The sequence below is a fragment of the Rhinolophus hipposideros genome, assembly GCF_964194185.1.
Source record: "Rhinolophus hipposideros genome assembly, chromosome: 25".
NCBI classification, from domain to species: domain Eukaryota; kingdom Metazoa; phylum Chordata; class Mammalia; order Chiroptera; family Rhinolophidae; genus Rhinolophus; species Rhinolophus hipposideros.
In genome coordinates, this window is record NC_138071.1 from 23960359 (window position 1) to 23977404 (window position 17046).

A 17046-nucleotide genomic window follows, 5' to 3' on the forward strand; every position below is an offset into this window, starting at 1 on the left:
AAAGTAAAATGTACTACAAATCACCAATTTCGAGCTTCATTAAAGCTCTGAAAAAGCAGCATTTTAAAGCTGAGATTCTTCACAAACAAGCAAAAATCCAAAACACTTTAATGCTTTTTTCCCGTGTGCAAGTAGCAGAAATCTGAAATCACCTGCCAACGTGATTAATGGGGAGAGATCTAATCTCTGAAGTCATCAGAAGTAATCCACCAGGCCAAGTTTCATCTTGTGGGGAAGCGTGCATTCTAGAAAGACGGCGAGATACAGTGCACAGGTGCAGTGCCAGGCAGTGCACCTAAGCAGGTAAACTCCAGAAGCTCTCCCAGCTGCTGTTCAAACATGGCTCTCGCCACAAATTTATGTGAAGGACAGAGTTATTTAGTTTACAGGTATGTATCTGTTTCCTGAAATTCAAATCCATTGCTGGAATTTATGACTATTTACAAGTTTATCAAAATTATACTATACTACTGATTTATGAGAGAGGTGGATTACAGATGATTTTTCGCTTCACAAAAAGTTCTACCGTATGAAATAGCATGTACTGCAGATTAAATAATGAGAGATATTACAGTGTAGGAAATAAATATTAAATCAGACAGACTCAACTTGAATCTAAACCTTATCACCTATTAGCCAATTACTTAATTTCTCTGACTCTCGGTTTTTCAGTAATAAAAAGGAGCTACATTTTTAATAGCTGTGTCAGAATGTGTTGGCAAAATTAGTTACCAAGTTACTACTTGTTAAGTACTTAGCGCAATTCTAAGCATATAGCAAATTCTCAGTACATATTTGTTTCCATCTCCCTTTTATCCTTTTTTCTTAATTTGGTACATATAAAGTACAATATCCCCTCCCTTCTTTTCATTTCAAGGCTCGGTTGGAAATAACTTAGTCACATAAGTATCTTAAGAGGGTTAACCCATGCAAGTAAAGATTCACATAAACATTGCTGCAAGTAGTAAGTGTGGCTAAATATCCATACTGATAGGCCGAGGAAAGAGAGGAAGGAACAATAAAGAAAACTGAGAATAGCCTGTCGTACTGTATAGGTTTCCCTCAGGATCTGACCTTTGTAGATTTTGTTTTGATCCAATTCCCACCTGCCTGGGACATTAACGTCTGTCAGGGAGGCTCTGGGCACCGGTGAGAGGTGGGGTCACATGAAAACAGTGAGTTCATGGGTCTAATTGGTCTGGGAGTGGGGAGTGCGGGAATGTGAGGATCTCAAAAATCAAGACAGGTGAGAAAAAGAGAAGGTGAGATTGCGTTGGCAGTATCTGCACAATTGCACCAACGATCGATTTCTACCATATGTAGATGTCTCTTTTACAGACAGTCATCTTCTGTATATAGTTCCCATGTCCCTCCTAATTTTTTGTAAGAATAGACTATTGTTAGGGAGCAGAGACTTTTCTATAAATAAATAGATAGCATGGAAACTGCACATGATCCTTACAATCAAGGCCAGCAGTGAAGGAGTTGTCCCCTAAGCATAAAATGATTGACGTTTAGAGTATTATCAAATTTGGAAGACAGACTTAACTAATCCACAACTTCACATAGGATTCAGCCTTTAGGGCAGGAACCAACGGAATTTCAGGTCAAGGCTGGCTTACTGGTGCACAGGCATGGGATATTTCAGATGTGTTTTTGTGTCTGGCATACTAGGTAGGAAACACATATAAAAATTCAAAAGACGTATACTTTTAAAAGTTAATATACATTGTCTGTGTGAATTATATACCTATTTCACCATCATGCCTATACATGCCTATTGGGTTATTGTACCTTTGGTTAGTCACCTCCTGCGCTGTGACTCTGATTTGAGATTTGAGAGAGGGGGAAGCTACCCTTGTACATCTCTCACCAGTTGCAAGAATAATAATAATGAAAACAAACAAAGGTGAAAACTAAACAGCAAGCATTGTTGGAGGGCTTACAATGCATAAATCATTGTCCTGAGAGTTTTACATATTCTTACGTTTAATCCTCACAAAAGTTTGTAAGATCAATATTATTACAATTCCAATTCTACAAACAACCAAAAAGAACTCTTAAAGGAATTCTAATTTCTAGCAGAGTCAGGATTCAAATTCAAAATAATTTAAATTCTGCAGAATTATCGCAGCCTCTCCTTCTTCTCAAAAGTCATTCTGAGATTAATGTAAAAGCGTTTTGTTTTTTTCTTAATTTGTTCTGTCATACACAGTGCTTTCATTAAAGAAAACTCTCTCCATCTCTTTCTTTCTGAGTATATATGGATTCAAGGGAGTTATCTCTGCTCTCTTTCCCTTTGAAGCCCAGAAGAGTGGGGTTCAGTTCTGAGCCCCACAACTATAAGCTGTGTGAACTTTGGGCAAATCATTTCTTCATCTATAAAAGTAGGCTAATATTACTTATGTCTGTCTTTCTTTGAAAAGCTTTTGGAATTAATTGAAGTAATAGGTTTGAAATGTCCTACAATTGGATGTGGTACATTGTAGGTGACTTACAAGTAGTAGTTCATTTGGTCTTTTTCCTTTACCCTCATTCATGTTATAATGTCAATTCGATTTCACACCATTGTAAACTATTGCCCTAACCAAATTCACAGCCTGCATCTTCCTTGCCCTTTCAGTTGCTGATACTTCTTTAAAGGAAAGGTTGACATTTTTCCTTTTTCTTATTAAATTTGCTGGGGTGACATTGGTTAATAAGATTATATAAATGTCAAGTGTACAGTTCTATAATACGTTATCTGTATATTGCATTGTGTGCTTTTTCCTTTTAATTTGTAATACTCTAAGACACCAAACGCTGATTTGGTACAAAATCTTAGTTATGGCAATAATATAAAAATTAACTTATTTCTTCCATAATCCTGTTCTTTAAATGCTTTACCAAAACCTTTTTTTTTTTTTTTTTTTTTTGACAAATCTGCTAAAATGGATAAAGACATTAGGTGCTGCCCCGGACTGAATTTTATACCCCCTCCCGCTTCCGCTAATACTCCATGTTATGATATTTGGAGGTGTGGCCTTTGGAAGTTGACTAGGTTTAGATGAGGTCATGAGGGTGGGGCCGCTATGATGGAGTGATGTCCTTATGAAGAAAGGAAGGCAGAGAGGGATTGCGCTCTTTGCTATGTGAGGACATAGTGAGAAGGCAGCCATTACCAGGAACCGAGTCTGCCAGCACCTTGACCTTGGACTTCCAGTCTCCACAACAGTAACACATGAATGTCTGTTGTGTAAGCCATTCAGTCAGTATCTTATTAGAGTGACCAGAGCAGACAAGGACAGGTTCTCAACTGTCAGGCTCTGTTTGTGAGCTCATGCTTACACGGTAACTCATGCCCACCTGGACTGTCATCAGGAAAAAAAATAAAACAATGTTGCTGTTTACAAATTAACACGAAATCCCACAAAAATTATCTTGGTATGCACCGTGGCATGATGTATATGTCACGGAAAATTGTGTCCACTTAAAACCAATTATTAGCCAAACTGATTATAGGTGTTAAGGAACCTACTGAAAATGTAGCCTCATGATACTTACGTACATACAATATTTTGAAGGTACAAAGGGGAAATGCATTTGCTACTTTCCAAGTAATTTTTCAAGCCCGTCAGTTTTCCGTTACTCAGCACTTGGTCCCTGAAATATACTCACTGATTACGTATGGAGCTAAATGAAGCGTATCTGTGCCTGGAGAGTCACATGTCACCATACACAGGGACTGAGGGTAAGACTATGTTCCCAAGCGCACTTCTGGAAAGCTTTTCTGATTAGCTGTGCTGGAGATGATGTCAGTCACCCAGTTGCTAATACTGACTTTATCTGATAGAAAAACTGCCATGACGTTTGGAGGCGAGGAAAAGGAGGCGGCATCCTTTCCTGTAAACATTTTCTCACCCTTCTCCTGCTGCGTGCATGAACACGTTTTTCTGCATGTTTACTGTTTGTCGCGGAGCACAAGGTTCAGCGTGTCCTTTCAAATTCCAACTTTATAGGAAAGCCATACTATGTATTAATACAGCAGCGGTAGTGTATTTCTAGTTAAGCTGTCATGAAGGCTATTCACATCATCACTTTTGAAGGTCGGCGCCACAGAGGGAAAAAAAAAGGCCATTTGTACTGGATTGCTGTGGTGGTTTGTAATATACATGGTAATAAATATCACAATATATGTCATTTTTACATGTTTTTGATGAAGTGGTAAAAGTGCATCTTCTATAGTTGCTGTTCAGAAATTGCTCATCTGTTTGGAACGAGGGTAAAAGAGACTGAAGCTCAAACATTATTTATCGAGACATTACCGCTCTTCATTCACTCATTCCACAGCTGAAATGAGAAGAGCATGACAATGCTATTTTATTTACAGTATTGATTTCCAGAGCTTGCCCTATGAGAGTCCTGGGTGCGTATGCAAGATAAACGTGAGAAAAATGGAGATATTCTGACACGTTCGGTTTTCTTTGTGTGTTTTTTTGTTGTTGTTTTTTTTTTTTTTTTTTTTTTTTTTTTTTTTTTTTTGGCGTTCTGATAATTTATGTCCTTTTGAGATGTAATTGGGAACGTCTCTTCAAAAAAAGCAGTGATGTCTCTTCACTGCTTTCTGGTGGTACCAGATATTAGTGAGTGCATTGGAAATGTTTCAATGCTCATGGGTATTAGTGTGCATATACATATATGTATAGCTCTATATACGTATATATAGTTTATGTAAGTATGTTTTTTATAGTAAAGATTTCGAGAAACAGTGCTATTTGTTTACTCAGGAAGGATGACCTGGGAGAGGAGTAAACAGGTACCTCCTCCCTCCCTATCCCCTCAGTTCTGCTCTCTTTTGGTTTTTCTATTTCAGTGGGTGGTTAAAGTAACTGTACTCAGGGCTCTGCTGAAAGCACACTTTCCTCTTTGTGAGCTAAACTAATTCTCTTCCTCTCTCTCTCGTTTAAGTCCTGCCATGACAACTTCTTATGCAAAGTCATTCTGAATAATCCTGCTTTGTTCTTATAGCCGTGATCATCTCCTGGGATGAGGAGAGTGATTTTAGGAACCAAGACAGTGAAGAACACAGAGCAGATCAGGGCGCCTGGAGCTCAGGAGCTCAGGAAGGGGTGGGAGAAAGGACTCCCCAGTGAGTGCGTCATTCTTCCCTTCTCTCAGCCAGACCAGACTGCTCCCAAAGCCCCACTGCCTGGGCTCTCCTACTCCAAAGCCTGAAGCACTAAATGTGCACAGACCATCATTGCCAGGTCTGGGAACGGAGGCAACCATTTTGATGTCCTCCACTTTCCCTTCTTATTTCTCAGCTCCCAAATCAGGTGTGTGTACTAATTCACGTTTCTCATTTCCAAGTTCTAAGGGTTACTGTCTTTTATGAAAATGAGAAACAGGGAGCAGCAATGGTCTTACCTTTTAACGAGTATCAGGATATCCAAACATGCCTACATATAGTTTCAATGGTCATCAAGCTATTGTCTCATAACAACAGAAATTAATGCTGCCTACAGATAAATGCACACCAAAGATTTCAGCAATTTCTGGGTAACCTTGGAGTACTTGTTTAATTTTTGACTAGCGCAATCCATGTATCCATCACTTTGGAAATACACTATTACCAAAACAAGGGAGTAGTAAAGATAGAAATACGCACCCTACCTATAATTTTAGAAATAGTGTGAGGTTTCAGCCAAGTACAAGAAGTTCATCACATAAAAATATGTACTTAAAAATTTTTTCTTATTAAATTTATTGGGGTGACATTTGTTAATAAAATTACATAGGCTTCAAGTGTACAATTCTAATACATCATCTCTATATTGCACTGTGTGTTCACCACACAGTCAGTTCTCCTAATTTCACCATATAATTGACCCCCTGTACCCTCTTCTACCACCTCTCCTCCCCCCTTACCTACTTTCAATAACTAGGATTTTAGAAATATAGCATTGGATTCTATGTTTCTAATTTGTGAAATGAGAAATTTTCAGCAAAATATCAAGTCTATGCTTAAGTATATGTATATATGTGTGGATACATTCATGGGTATTGAGAAAGTAAATGTAAGAGATACGAGGTCTGGCAATTAAGCTCATGAACTTGTTGCAATGAAGTTGCTAACCTTTTCTGGTATCAGAGGGATGATTCATTATGAATTGTACCAACTGGACAAACAGTTAACCAAGTTTACTATTTGGAAGTGCTGAAAAGGCTGCATAAAAAAGTTAGACGACCTGAACTTTTTGCCAACAATTCATGTCTCTTGCATCATGACAATGCACCAGCTTACACGGCATTGTCTGTGAGGGAGTTTTTAGCCAGTAAACAAATAACTGTATTGGAACACCCTCTCTACTCACCTGATCTGGGCCCTAATGAATTCTTTCTTTACTTGAAATAAAGGAAATATTGAAAGGAAGACATTTTGATGACATTTAGGACATCTCTGATGGCCATTCCAGAAAAAGAGTTCCAAAATTGCTTTGAAGGGTGGACTAGGCACTGGAGTCGGTACATAGCTTCCCAAGGGGAGTACTTGGAAGGTGACTGTAGTGATATTCAGCAATGAGGTATGTAGCACTGTTTCTAGGCTGATTTCTTGAACTTAATTGTTTAACCTCGTACACCCTCACCTTTCCCATACATAGGTCTATTGGCATTATTTTCGAAGTTGGGATTTCTCAGTGTTACTTCTGAGAGCATCATCAAGAAGACACACGATGAAAACAACCACCACACTCAGTTTCTGAAGAGCAAGGCAGGGCCTGCTCCAGAGGTGAAAAATCAATGGAATGGAAAATTCAATTTATTACAGCTCATTGATATGATTAGCTTTATGATGTATGTAGTTCAATATAATTTTGTACACTGATTTCACATAGAGTGGAATTCTATTTTTGGAAAAGCATTTAAAATGCACTTCAGTGAAACCTTGAGGGTCAATCCACAAGAGTCAATCCATCTGCTAGATTAGTATAAGTCATCTTTCTTTTTAAAATTTAATCATTTTTTGCAGTTTTATTGAGAAATAATTGATATACTTGTACAGCACCGTATAAGTTTAAAGTATACAGTCTGATAGTTTGATTTACATATATTGTGAAATAATTACCACAATAGGTTTAGTCTTTATCAAATGAATATACAGTTTGGCAGATTAAGGGGAATATGATAGAGACAGCCAGAAAATCTTGAGAAACTTCCCTACAGGTTGTTAGTTGGTTTAATTGTTGATTAGTCGTTAGTTGATTGATCCATTGATTAGTATTGCCTGTTCTATTATTGGTATGTTTCAATTATGATGTCTTTCTTATGCCTTGATCAGAAGGCATACTTTAGTAGCACAATGTGCAAAACAAAACAAAATGAATGAAAACAAAACCCCAAGGACTTTAGTTAAATTCAGGCTGGATATGGGTCAGTTAGGTTTTTGGCTGTTCCGTCCTCTCTCACAATGTAATGTAATGTATTAGGCTTTACCAGGAGACTTGTAAGTAGACATATCATGCAGTTCACACCTCTACTTATTGCTGTACGTAGACCCTCCAGTACTACATTGAATAGAAGTAGCGAGAGTCGGCACCATTTTGCTCCCATTTCTACATAAAGTATTACATATGATGTTAGCTGTATCCTGTTTTTCAATATCAGGAAGTCCTTTCTAGTCCTAGCTTGCTGAGAGTTTTTATCATCATGCTTGTAGAATTTCGTCCAGTGTTTTTTCTTCATCTATTAAGGCAGTCAAATAATTTTCAAATTTGATAATCACAATTTGGCGAATCACTTGGGTTTTCACATGTTAAAACAACTTTGCACTCCAGAGATAACTCGTAATGGGTGGTGATATACTGCTTTTTAAAGAAAAGACGTACTTCAGGATTTAATTTGCTAAAATTTTGTTACGGATTTCAGATTAATGCTGTCCTCAGAAAACTGAACTGGCAAGTGTTTCCTTTGATTCTGGTTCCTTGATAAGCTTGTATAGAATTGTGATTATGTCTTACATAAATGTTTGGTAGAATTCAACAGTGAAGTCCTGGGAGCCCAGAGCTTTCCTTGTGGAGAGATTTTTAACTACAAGGTCATTTAAAATAATAAATATTGGCTATCCAGGTTACCTATTTCACCGTAAGTGAGCTTTAGTGGTTTGTGTCTTTCAAGGAATTTGTCCATTTCATCTAAGTTTTTAAATTTACTGGCATAAGAAAGTTCATGGTATTTATTATCTTTTTAATGTCTATGCATTCTCAAGTGATGTCCCCTTTTTCATTTATGATGTTAGAATATGCACATTGATCCTTTTTTTTCTTTTTTTCCAGATTAGTCTTACTAGAGATTTCTCAATTTTAATGTTTTTTTTTGTTTTGTTTTGTTTTTTTTTAAGTACCACCGTTTGGTTTCATTGATTTTCCTTATTTATTTTCTATTTCTTTGATTTCAATCCTTATAGTTGATATTGTCTTTCTTCTAGTTGCCACTCCGATAATTAAATCATTATCTTGAATATTATCTACATAGGTATTTGTTTCAGTTCTGCATTTTGCTCCTTTGAAGATTACTCTAGAATTGCTTTTTTTCAATGTGATATTTCATAAATGTTACCCTAGGCATAATATGGTTAATTTTGTGTGGCTAAAATTATAATTTTATAATATTTTATCATATTTTTGCATAAGCTTCATTATAAACTAAAGCCTAATCAAACACAATCTACACATTGTTTTCTTTTTTCTAATCTATCATGATACCTTCAACCTCCTCAGTGGTTGAAATATTTTAACAATTACCATTTTGAAGAGTTTTGCTTTTGTTGTTATAAGAGCATAACCAGAGTGTTCAAATGATTGAATTAGAACTAAAATACTAATGTGCTGCTCTTTGGTAAGTATCATGGAATAGATATTTTTAGGAATTTAATGCTTAAGTATAAATTTATATGATTTTAGCTCTATGAAAAGTGAATTAGTGTCTTCAAAAGTGCTGAACACATTGATTTGGAAATTTGTACCTTATCTACCAGCAGCTGCAGTAAAACACTTCATTGCATAAAAGTCAAGAAAAACATTACCTGAAACCATGTTTAAATGAGGTAATTTTTCATTCAAACTATAGCCTGGCCATAAAAATCTAGGGGTCACATTTACAATTTACAAGCTGAATCCTCTAGGTCAGGATTTATTTTAAATAAAGTCCAGAGTTCTATCTGGGCATCGTCCTCAGTCTCACCACAATTAACATAAACCTATCTCATTTTCAGTATTTAATATTTTTAAGGTGAATTATTTTCAGGGCATTCTGAGCTGGCATGGCAGCAGAAATATCGACATTTCATAGAATATTATGCAAAGATTAATTCTATTACATCTGAATTGGATTCTCCTAGGTACATGAAAATCACTTAGGAATGTTGCTGTGCCTTCAGGCTCATAAAATTGCTCTAGGGGCCATAACTGGGCTCTGCGAAGTTCACTCTGCTGCCAGGAGAAACAAGAAAGAGAAAGCAACCTGATTTGAACTATGCTGTGTGGTAGGGAGAATTAAAGCAGCAACCAAAAAAATCCCACTGTCAGCTCGCATGGAGCTTCACAGTTGCAAAGAGTATGATGAAAATATAGAAAGGAAGATATTCGTGGTGACTACACATTGGACTTTGAGTTTCTACAAAGATAACTATCAGCCTAACACGCAATGAAAAATGTCAAAGGAGAGTAGCATTTACATCAAAATTTAAAAGCAACATTTAGAAATCTTTAGGGACCTGGGAGAAACAAATCTGTCCCATCCAGTTTTCTTCCTTGTTTTGGATTCCTGATTGGAATTTTTCTATTCTGCCTCTGGGGACCTGCGAGTCAGTAGGAGGCCCCTGAAGGACGGGGTTTCTGGCCCTTTCATACTCTAATAAATTGGAAGGACGGATGATGCAGTAATTTTCCTCTAAAGTGTTGACTGGGATTTGTGATTTTTAACGTAAGAAACCGTAGGTGTAGTACAATGCTTCTGTCACCATGGGAAGTCCCTTTGACATTCTCAAAAGCTTGTCAGATTTCCTTTGTATTTTATTCTAAGGTTCAGAAATAGGGAATTATTCTGTCTTTTCTTTAAACACAACTTGCAGATATAGTTCCTAAAACATACATCTTTTTAAAATTTCCTGCCAAAACCTTTTGAAGGGACTGGTTCGGCCACAAAGAATGTGCATTTGCGTCTAACTTTCCAGGCCTCTGTGCTGTTATTTCCGTCTCTCCAGTCTTATCTTTAACTACTGTCCTCTCTGTATCCTGAGTTCTAGCAAAGTGAATCATTTCCCTGCTCTTTTTCCTTTATGCTTCCTTTTAAGCCATTCTTTTCTTTAAACTCCTCTCTCCTCTTCTGCTCAAACTCCTTCAGAGCATCCATTCTAATCCCTGCAAGCATGAAGCAAAGAGGGACATTGTCTCCCATAATTCTCCAAGACACATTTTTGTGACATTATAATCCTGATTTCACTCTAATAGAAACTCTGTTTTTCTATCGTAACATATGATAGGAACTCAACAAATATATTTTGAGTGAATGCTAAATAAATTGGTAATTAAAATAACACAAGGAAAAATAATAACCTTTGGACTACATGGGCAGAAAGTTTCTCAGTTGCTTTTTGAACTAGTATTAAAATTTTGCTTCCCTTTGTACCACGATCCATCAAATCTAGACAGAAATCTAAGTGGCTGTGGCTCATTTCTGAAAGGTAATTGTCTTAGTCCGTTTGGATGGCTGTAACAAAACACCACTGACTAGGTAGCTTATAAATAGTGGAAATTTACTTTTCACAGTTTTAAAGGCTAAAAGTCTGAGATCCAAGGGGCCAGCGTGGTTATATCCTGGTGATGGTCTTCATGTTGGTTCACTGCCTGTGCCTTCTTGCTGTGTCCTCATAGGGTGGAAGGAGGTGGCACTTTGAGGCACTAAAACCATTCCTGAGGATGCCACCCTCATGAGCTAATCACTTCTCCAAGGTCCCACCTTCTATCATCATCTTTGGGGGTTAGGATTTCAATGTACAAATTTGGGGGGGGACACAACCTTTCAGACTATAGCAAGACTACATTTTAAAATATATAAGCAATGGCAAAATTCTATAAAAACAAAACACGTGTACTTGCATGACATAAAAAAAAATCAAAAATTATTTATGTTGGAAGGTCTTAAACAAAATGAAGAAAACAAGAACAGATTGGCAAATAACGATGATGAGGTAATAGCTTTCATAGAGAAAGCATTCACTCATCGGCGTGAGGAGACACAGTTTTCTCCTGAAACTGTCGCTGTGGCCATGGACGGGATGTCCACTGACTGGACACCCCTTTGGGGCTTGAAGGGACATCGACTTTCCCAGAAACACATAGATTCAGAAATAAAACCAGAGAATCTTAGGAAGTAGAAATGAGGTCTGACAATGAAATCAATAATTTGCCTCCACCGTGGGATGATGATGGATTTTTATGCTCTTTCCTGTCCTTTTCTAGGTTTCCAGATTTTCTATAATAACCATGAATTATTACTTTTATGATCAGAAAATGATTTCTGTGAGTCTGTATTATTTTTAAGAAATAAAATAAATTCGACTGCATGTGAACTGGCTAGGACAGCCGCGGCAGGAAGGGGAGAGTTATTCTCTTGGCTGTGCTAGAGACCAAAACAACTGGCCTCGAAGGTCCTCAGCTGAGGGCTATGAAATTGAGCGGAGTTGGTTCAGAATCTCCAGTACCTGAAGTATCACCATTATTTCCTTTGAGGAAAAGCATATTTCTTAGTGAGAGATATTTTAGGTCAGAAAAATGCAGATGAATGAGTCATAAGCTAAAACAGGTCGATCTATGTTACTTTTGTTTGAAAGAAATGACTCCACTAAGTAATAGAAAAAGAGGTGTGGAAAATCCTCACATCATTTGGAAACGATTTGCTCTTGCAAAGAACATATTAAATCTTCTGTATCATTAGTCTGGTGTGTGTGCGTGTGCCACTTAAGCTCTGGGGCCTCAATTTCTTCATTCATACAAGTTATGTTAGAGGATCTTTCAGGTCTCAAATTTCTAAAATTCTAAGTCATACACGAATGTATCAGGTCTCTTTTTTTCTCTTAGTGTCTCCTGTGAAGAACAGTGGGTAGACACAGGAGAAGAAACAGTTTTGGTAATATTTTCTAGAGTAGTACAATCCATTTTAAAGTTGTCTTTCCTTGACTTTGTCACTGAGTCAATAGTAACAATAATTTAGAGAGTTTCTCACTTTTAGGTTTCAAGTCTTTAAGCCCATAAGCCTCTGAGTAAAGTAAGCAAGTTTTACAGGAAAGGCAAAAGTTACCTTCCAGGACAGAATTAAGGCAACTCTTCAAATATTGCTCTCTCTGGCCTGTACCTTGTTTCGGTCTAATCAGACGGTGCTGTCACCTTTGTCATTAGATTGCCTATTACTGCAACCCACTACCTCAGGATAGCTGGTGGCTCTGGGATAGGATTTTATGTCATTTTTGCCCAAACCTTAGTATTTGGGTAGGAGTAATATAGTTTTGTGGGTATTTTTTTTTTTGTAATTTTCATTTTTTAATATAGATATGGATATACTTTTTCAAGTGTTATGTGACAGCATAATTATTTTTTTCCCAAAAAAACACCCTAATACACTGGGAATCATAATTAGGCACCACTATCTTAAAGCATCTTTATAGTTTTTTCAGGTTAGTTAAAGAGATGTAGTAACAAGCTTAAGAAAATGGCTCTAACCCCAGAATGTTCTTGAAAAATAAATTTGATTCCCTATGACCTTGGTGTTTGGAAAAGACATGTCTTTGATAAAGGATGATCAACTTTTAAATTTTCTTTATTTAAGGCAGCATTACTCAAAAAAAATTGTTTTACAAATACCTTGACAATATTTCCCATAGACTCATCTTATGATTAAGGTTTTCAAAAAGATTGTTTTTTCAATTGAGTTTAATAATAAACTTTATATTTCTATGAATAAAAAACTACTTACTTGCAATACATGTAAGGTAAGCATAAAAATACATGTATAACTACACCATGTTACACATGTATAACCAAATACATACACGTGGAACCAAAGATACTAATGACTTTAAAAAATTAAAAAAAATAAGTAAAACAAATTATGAAAATAAGTAAAAACATGTATTTAGTGTCTGAGCTGCAAATCAGTTCTTCAATGAAAGCACTACAGAAAAATAGGGTTTGTTAGTCACTAATAATTATATGGTAGTACATTGATGCTTTGAGATGAAAATGGGGTTGAAAATTAATTTTGCACAGCTATTTTTTAATTTTTCATATCAACCAGCATATATCTATGTAGTAGAAAAGCATAAAAGAAGATATTTATCCATTCCTCCAATACTAAAAATTAATTTTTAATCATAATAAGTGGTTTTTATTCAGCAAACTTTTATTTGAAGGAGCCACCTGAAAGGTTATTCTGGATATGCTCTTCAGAACATGTGGTCATTTCATGACTCCCAGTTTTGTAAGCATCAATTCAGGCTGTTTAGGATATTTGCAGAATTTTTTTTCTGACAAGTTAATAACTAGGAAATTCACACAATTATGTTTGATGATTTGAAGAGGGAATGAATGGAGAGGATTTACAACTAGGGTTCTGTCACTTATTTATTTTTTTGAGCCAGCAGCCTCATAGTTAGTTATTCCTACCATGTTATTGAATCCCAGAGGGGTGACATGGGACATATAGGATCACAGAGCTGTGGGTCTCAGCCAAGAGCAGAACACAATTCTAATAGACTCCCGAGCCTTTCTTGAGCTCAACTCTGCTGCCTTTACAGATGCTGAAATGGACTCAAGAACTTCAGCCTTGACTTCAGCTTCTTAAAAGCACTTGGTCTTGGGTTCCAGCATTTCTGGCAGGAGCTGATCTTGCTTAGAATGGGGTTGTCCCTCTTCCCTCCAGTCATGTAATCTCAGCTGGTTTAGCCTTGTTCTGAAAACTCTAAGGCAGGACTGTGAACAGGAAACTGGCACACGTTCATTTGCGTGTGTGTGTGTGTGTGTGTGTGTATGTGTGTACGTGTACATGTATGCATGAGCACTGAGTGAGACAGAATTAAGTCAGACAGAAATTTCAGCAACCCCTGGACTTTTCCTATGCCACTGCCCCCTCCCTCTCATTCTATTCATTGTTGCCCCGCTGCCTTTTTCAACTATCTTGGTCCTATGTTTCCAGCTGGGACTCCCTCCATCCCCAAATTCTTTCATATATCACCTGTTATAAAGTCACCTGGCTTACTACCAGTGGCACTTAAACCATACTTCAGCAAATAGCCATCATTGTAAAAAATCCAAGGTCTAATATAAACTTCTGAAAAGTTTCTAAAAACTGGTTTGTAAATTTGTGGCTTGACAATATTTATTGCTTCTTCATTCTTTTCCTTATAAAAATTTGAGCACTTTCTTTTTAAAGACATTATTAGTTTCATTTCATAAAGGAACAGTGGAAAGGATGACATTACATATATTTCAGGACTCGTGAACAGCTGTGGATGTAAAATAAATGAGTAGGTGAAGGAAAAGAGAGGAGATTGAGATTCACGGTCAGCATGGGGATTGGGGCCGTGCCAAGTTGTATCTATCTCTGCTGACCCAGTTCTTCACTAATAGGAACAATAAGGAGTGTGCTCTATTTATGAGCCTGAAGGGCCAGGGTCAGATCAGTTAAGTAGTATTTTAAAACATCACTTTTCAACTTATGGATTCTCTCTCATACATCACGAGTCCTTGCTCATCCCCATTTGCGTCCACACATGTTCTGGAAACATCCATCTTAAAATGAATAAAATCAAACCAAATCAAAGAAAAAAACAAAAAACGAAACCTTGGATGTCCCTTGACTCCACAGACCAAATATTTGTCCCCTCTTCTACAGAAAACAAATCTCTTAAATGTGTGATCTGTGTTCACTGCCTTCAACTCCTCCGATCTCTTTCCCTCTTTAGTCTTTTCCAGTTTGACTTCCATCCCAAGTACTTGAATCAAATGCTCTTGCAAAAGTCATCACGTTTCTCCCTGTTGCCTAAGTCTGTGGGAACGTTTTTTTCATATCTAACTTCTCAGTCATAGTCAATCCAGTCTGCCATTCCTTTATCTCTAAACACTCTTTTATTGGTTTTGTGACACCACAGTCCCTCTGTCGTTAATGAGCTATTCCTTTTTGTTCTTTGTTACTCTTCTAACAGAACTTTAAAATTTGGAGTACTTCAGGGGTCAGTTCTAGTCCCTCTTTTCTTTAACCACTGGGCCTGTAAGTTGGTATTTTGTCTCATGGCCTTAAATACCTTCTATTGTTGATAATTCAAATCTGTTTATTCTTCATTTATATTCATCGGTCAATATGGAGCTTTAATAGATATTCTAGTCTTAACATGTAACAAATGGAACCACCCCCATCACAAACTTGTCTCTTTTCAAGACTCCTATGGCCTCAGTAAAAATTGATCTTTTCTGTACCTGATCTCGTTCATCACCAAGTTCAAGTCTTTATACCTTTAAGATATTTCTTGAATCCATCTCCCTGTTTCCATATTTACTACCTCCATCCAGGTCCAACTACCATCATCTCTCACCCGGAAAACTGAAATTAGCCCTCCAATTTTGTCTTCCTGATTCTACTTTTGGTCCTTTCCAATCTGTGCTTCACACATCAGTCAGACTGGTCTTATACAAGAATGAAAGAAAAGATGTTGTTCCCTAGTTTCATATCTACTCACTGGCTTCCCATTTTTCTTAGGGAAAAAAAAAAGTTTAAATAATTGCAATGGCTTTAAGCCCTTAAATAGTCTGTAGACTTCTCCAATTTCATGTCACAGCACTTTTGCTCCCCAATCATCTCCAGACACTCTGCTCTCCTTTTAGATCCTTCAGCACACAAAGCCCTTTCATACCTCAGAAACTTGGCACTTCCTTCACTAATGCATGGAATGCTCTTCTCTCACCTCATGTCACTTGGTTGACTCTTACTCATCATGTTGTTCTTGACACATGTATTATCTCCCGAGAGATTCATTTATTGAAAACCACAAAGTTGACATTTCCCAGCACTCTCTACCACATCTTACTGTTTATTTCCTTTATAGCCCTGATCCAAATTGGGAAACGTCTTCTTTGGATATTTGTTTATTAGATTATTATTTGTCTTGCTGTTAGTATTTGTCATCATGACAGGCTGAGATACTTTGTCTCCATAACGTCTGAAACGTAGTCGACATCAGTGTTAGCTCGAGAAACATCAAATAATACCACAAAGCAGCACCTAATTAAACTACACACACACACACACACAGAGACACACAATGGCTGGGTTTGATATGCAACTATATGTTGCTTTTATCTTTGCTTAGATTTATATTTGCATAGGTATTAGGTTGGTGCAAAAGTAATGGTGGCTTTGCCATTTTTTTCAATTGCAAAAACCGCCATTACTTTTGCACCAACCTAATATTGTAGGACTCTGCATTTCGTCAAGAAAATTTCTGTAGCTCCAAACATATATGTTATATCTACAATATATGTACTCATACAATCAAGCATTTTGTGTGAAAAGAAAGTTACGTTTCATTCTGTTATGCAACAGATATTTGTGGAGTGTCTGTTCCGGGCCTACCTCTGTTCTAGATGATCACGACAGGCTGACTGCATCAGCAGTCTCTGATTATTTACATCTTCTGTAGCCACAGCCTTTGCTTGTCCCCGGGCTTGGCCGGTGTGACGTGATTGAGCCAATCAAACACCTGTGAAGTTAATGTTAGTGGAGGCTTTTTAAAATGCTTGTACCCTTCTGTTCCCTTTTACAGAACTCTGTTACTATCATGAGAACACACTTATGTTAACCTGCTGGAGGGATCTGAGAGACAGAGAGAGGAGGCAAGTCATTTTAGCTCAGGCCATCTCAGACCAGCCATCCTTCAGCTCATCAGCCACCTAGCCAGAGACCCATGAACAAACCTGGCAAGCATCAGCCAAACCTAGCACGGATTCATGCAACTACCTG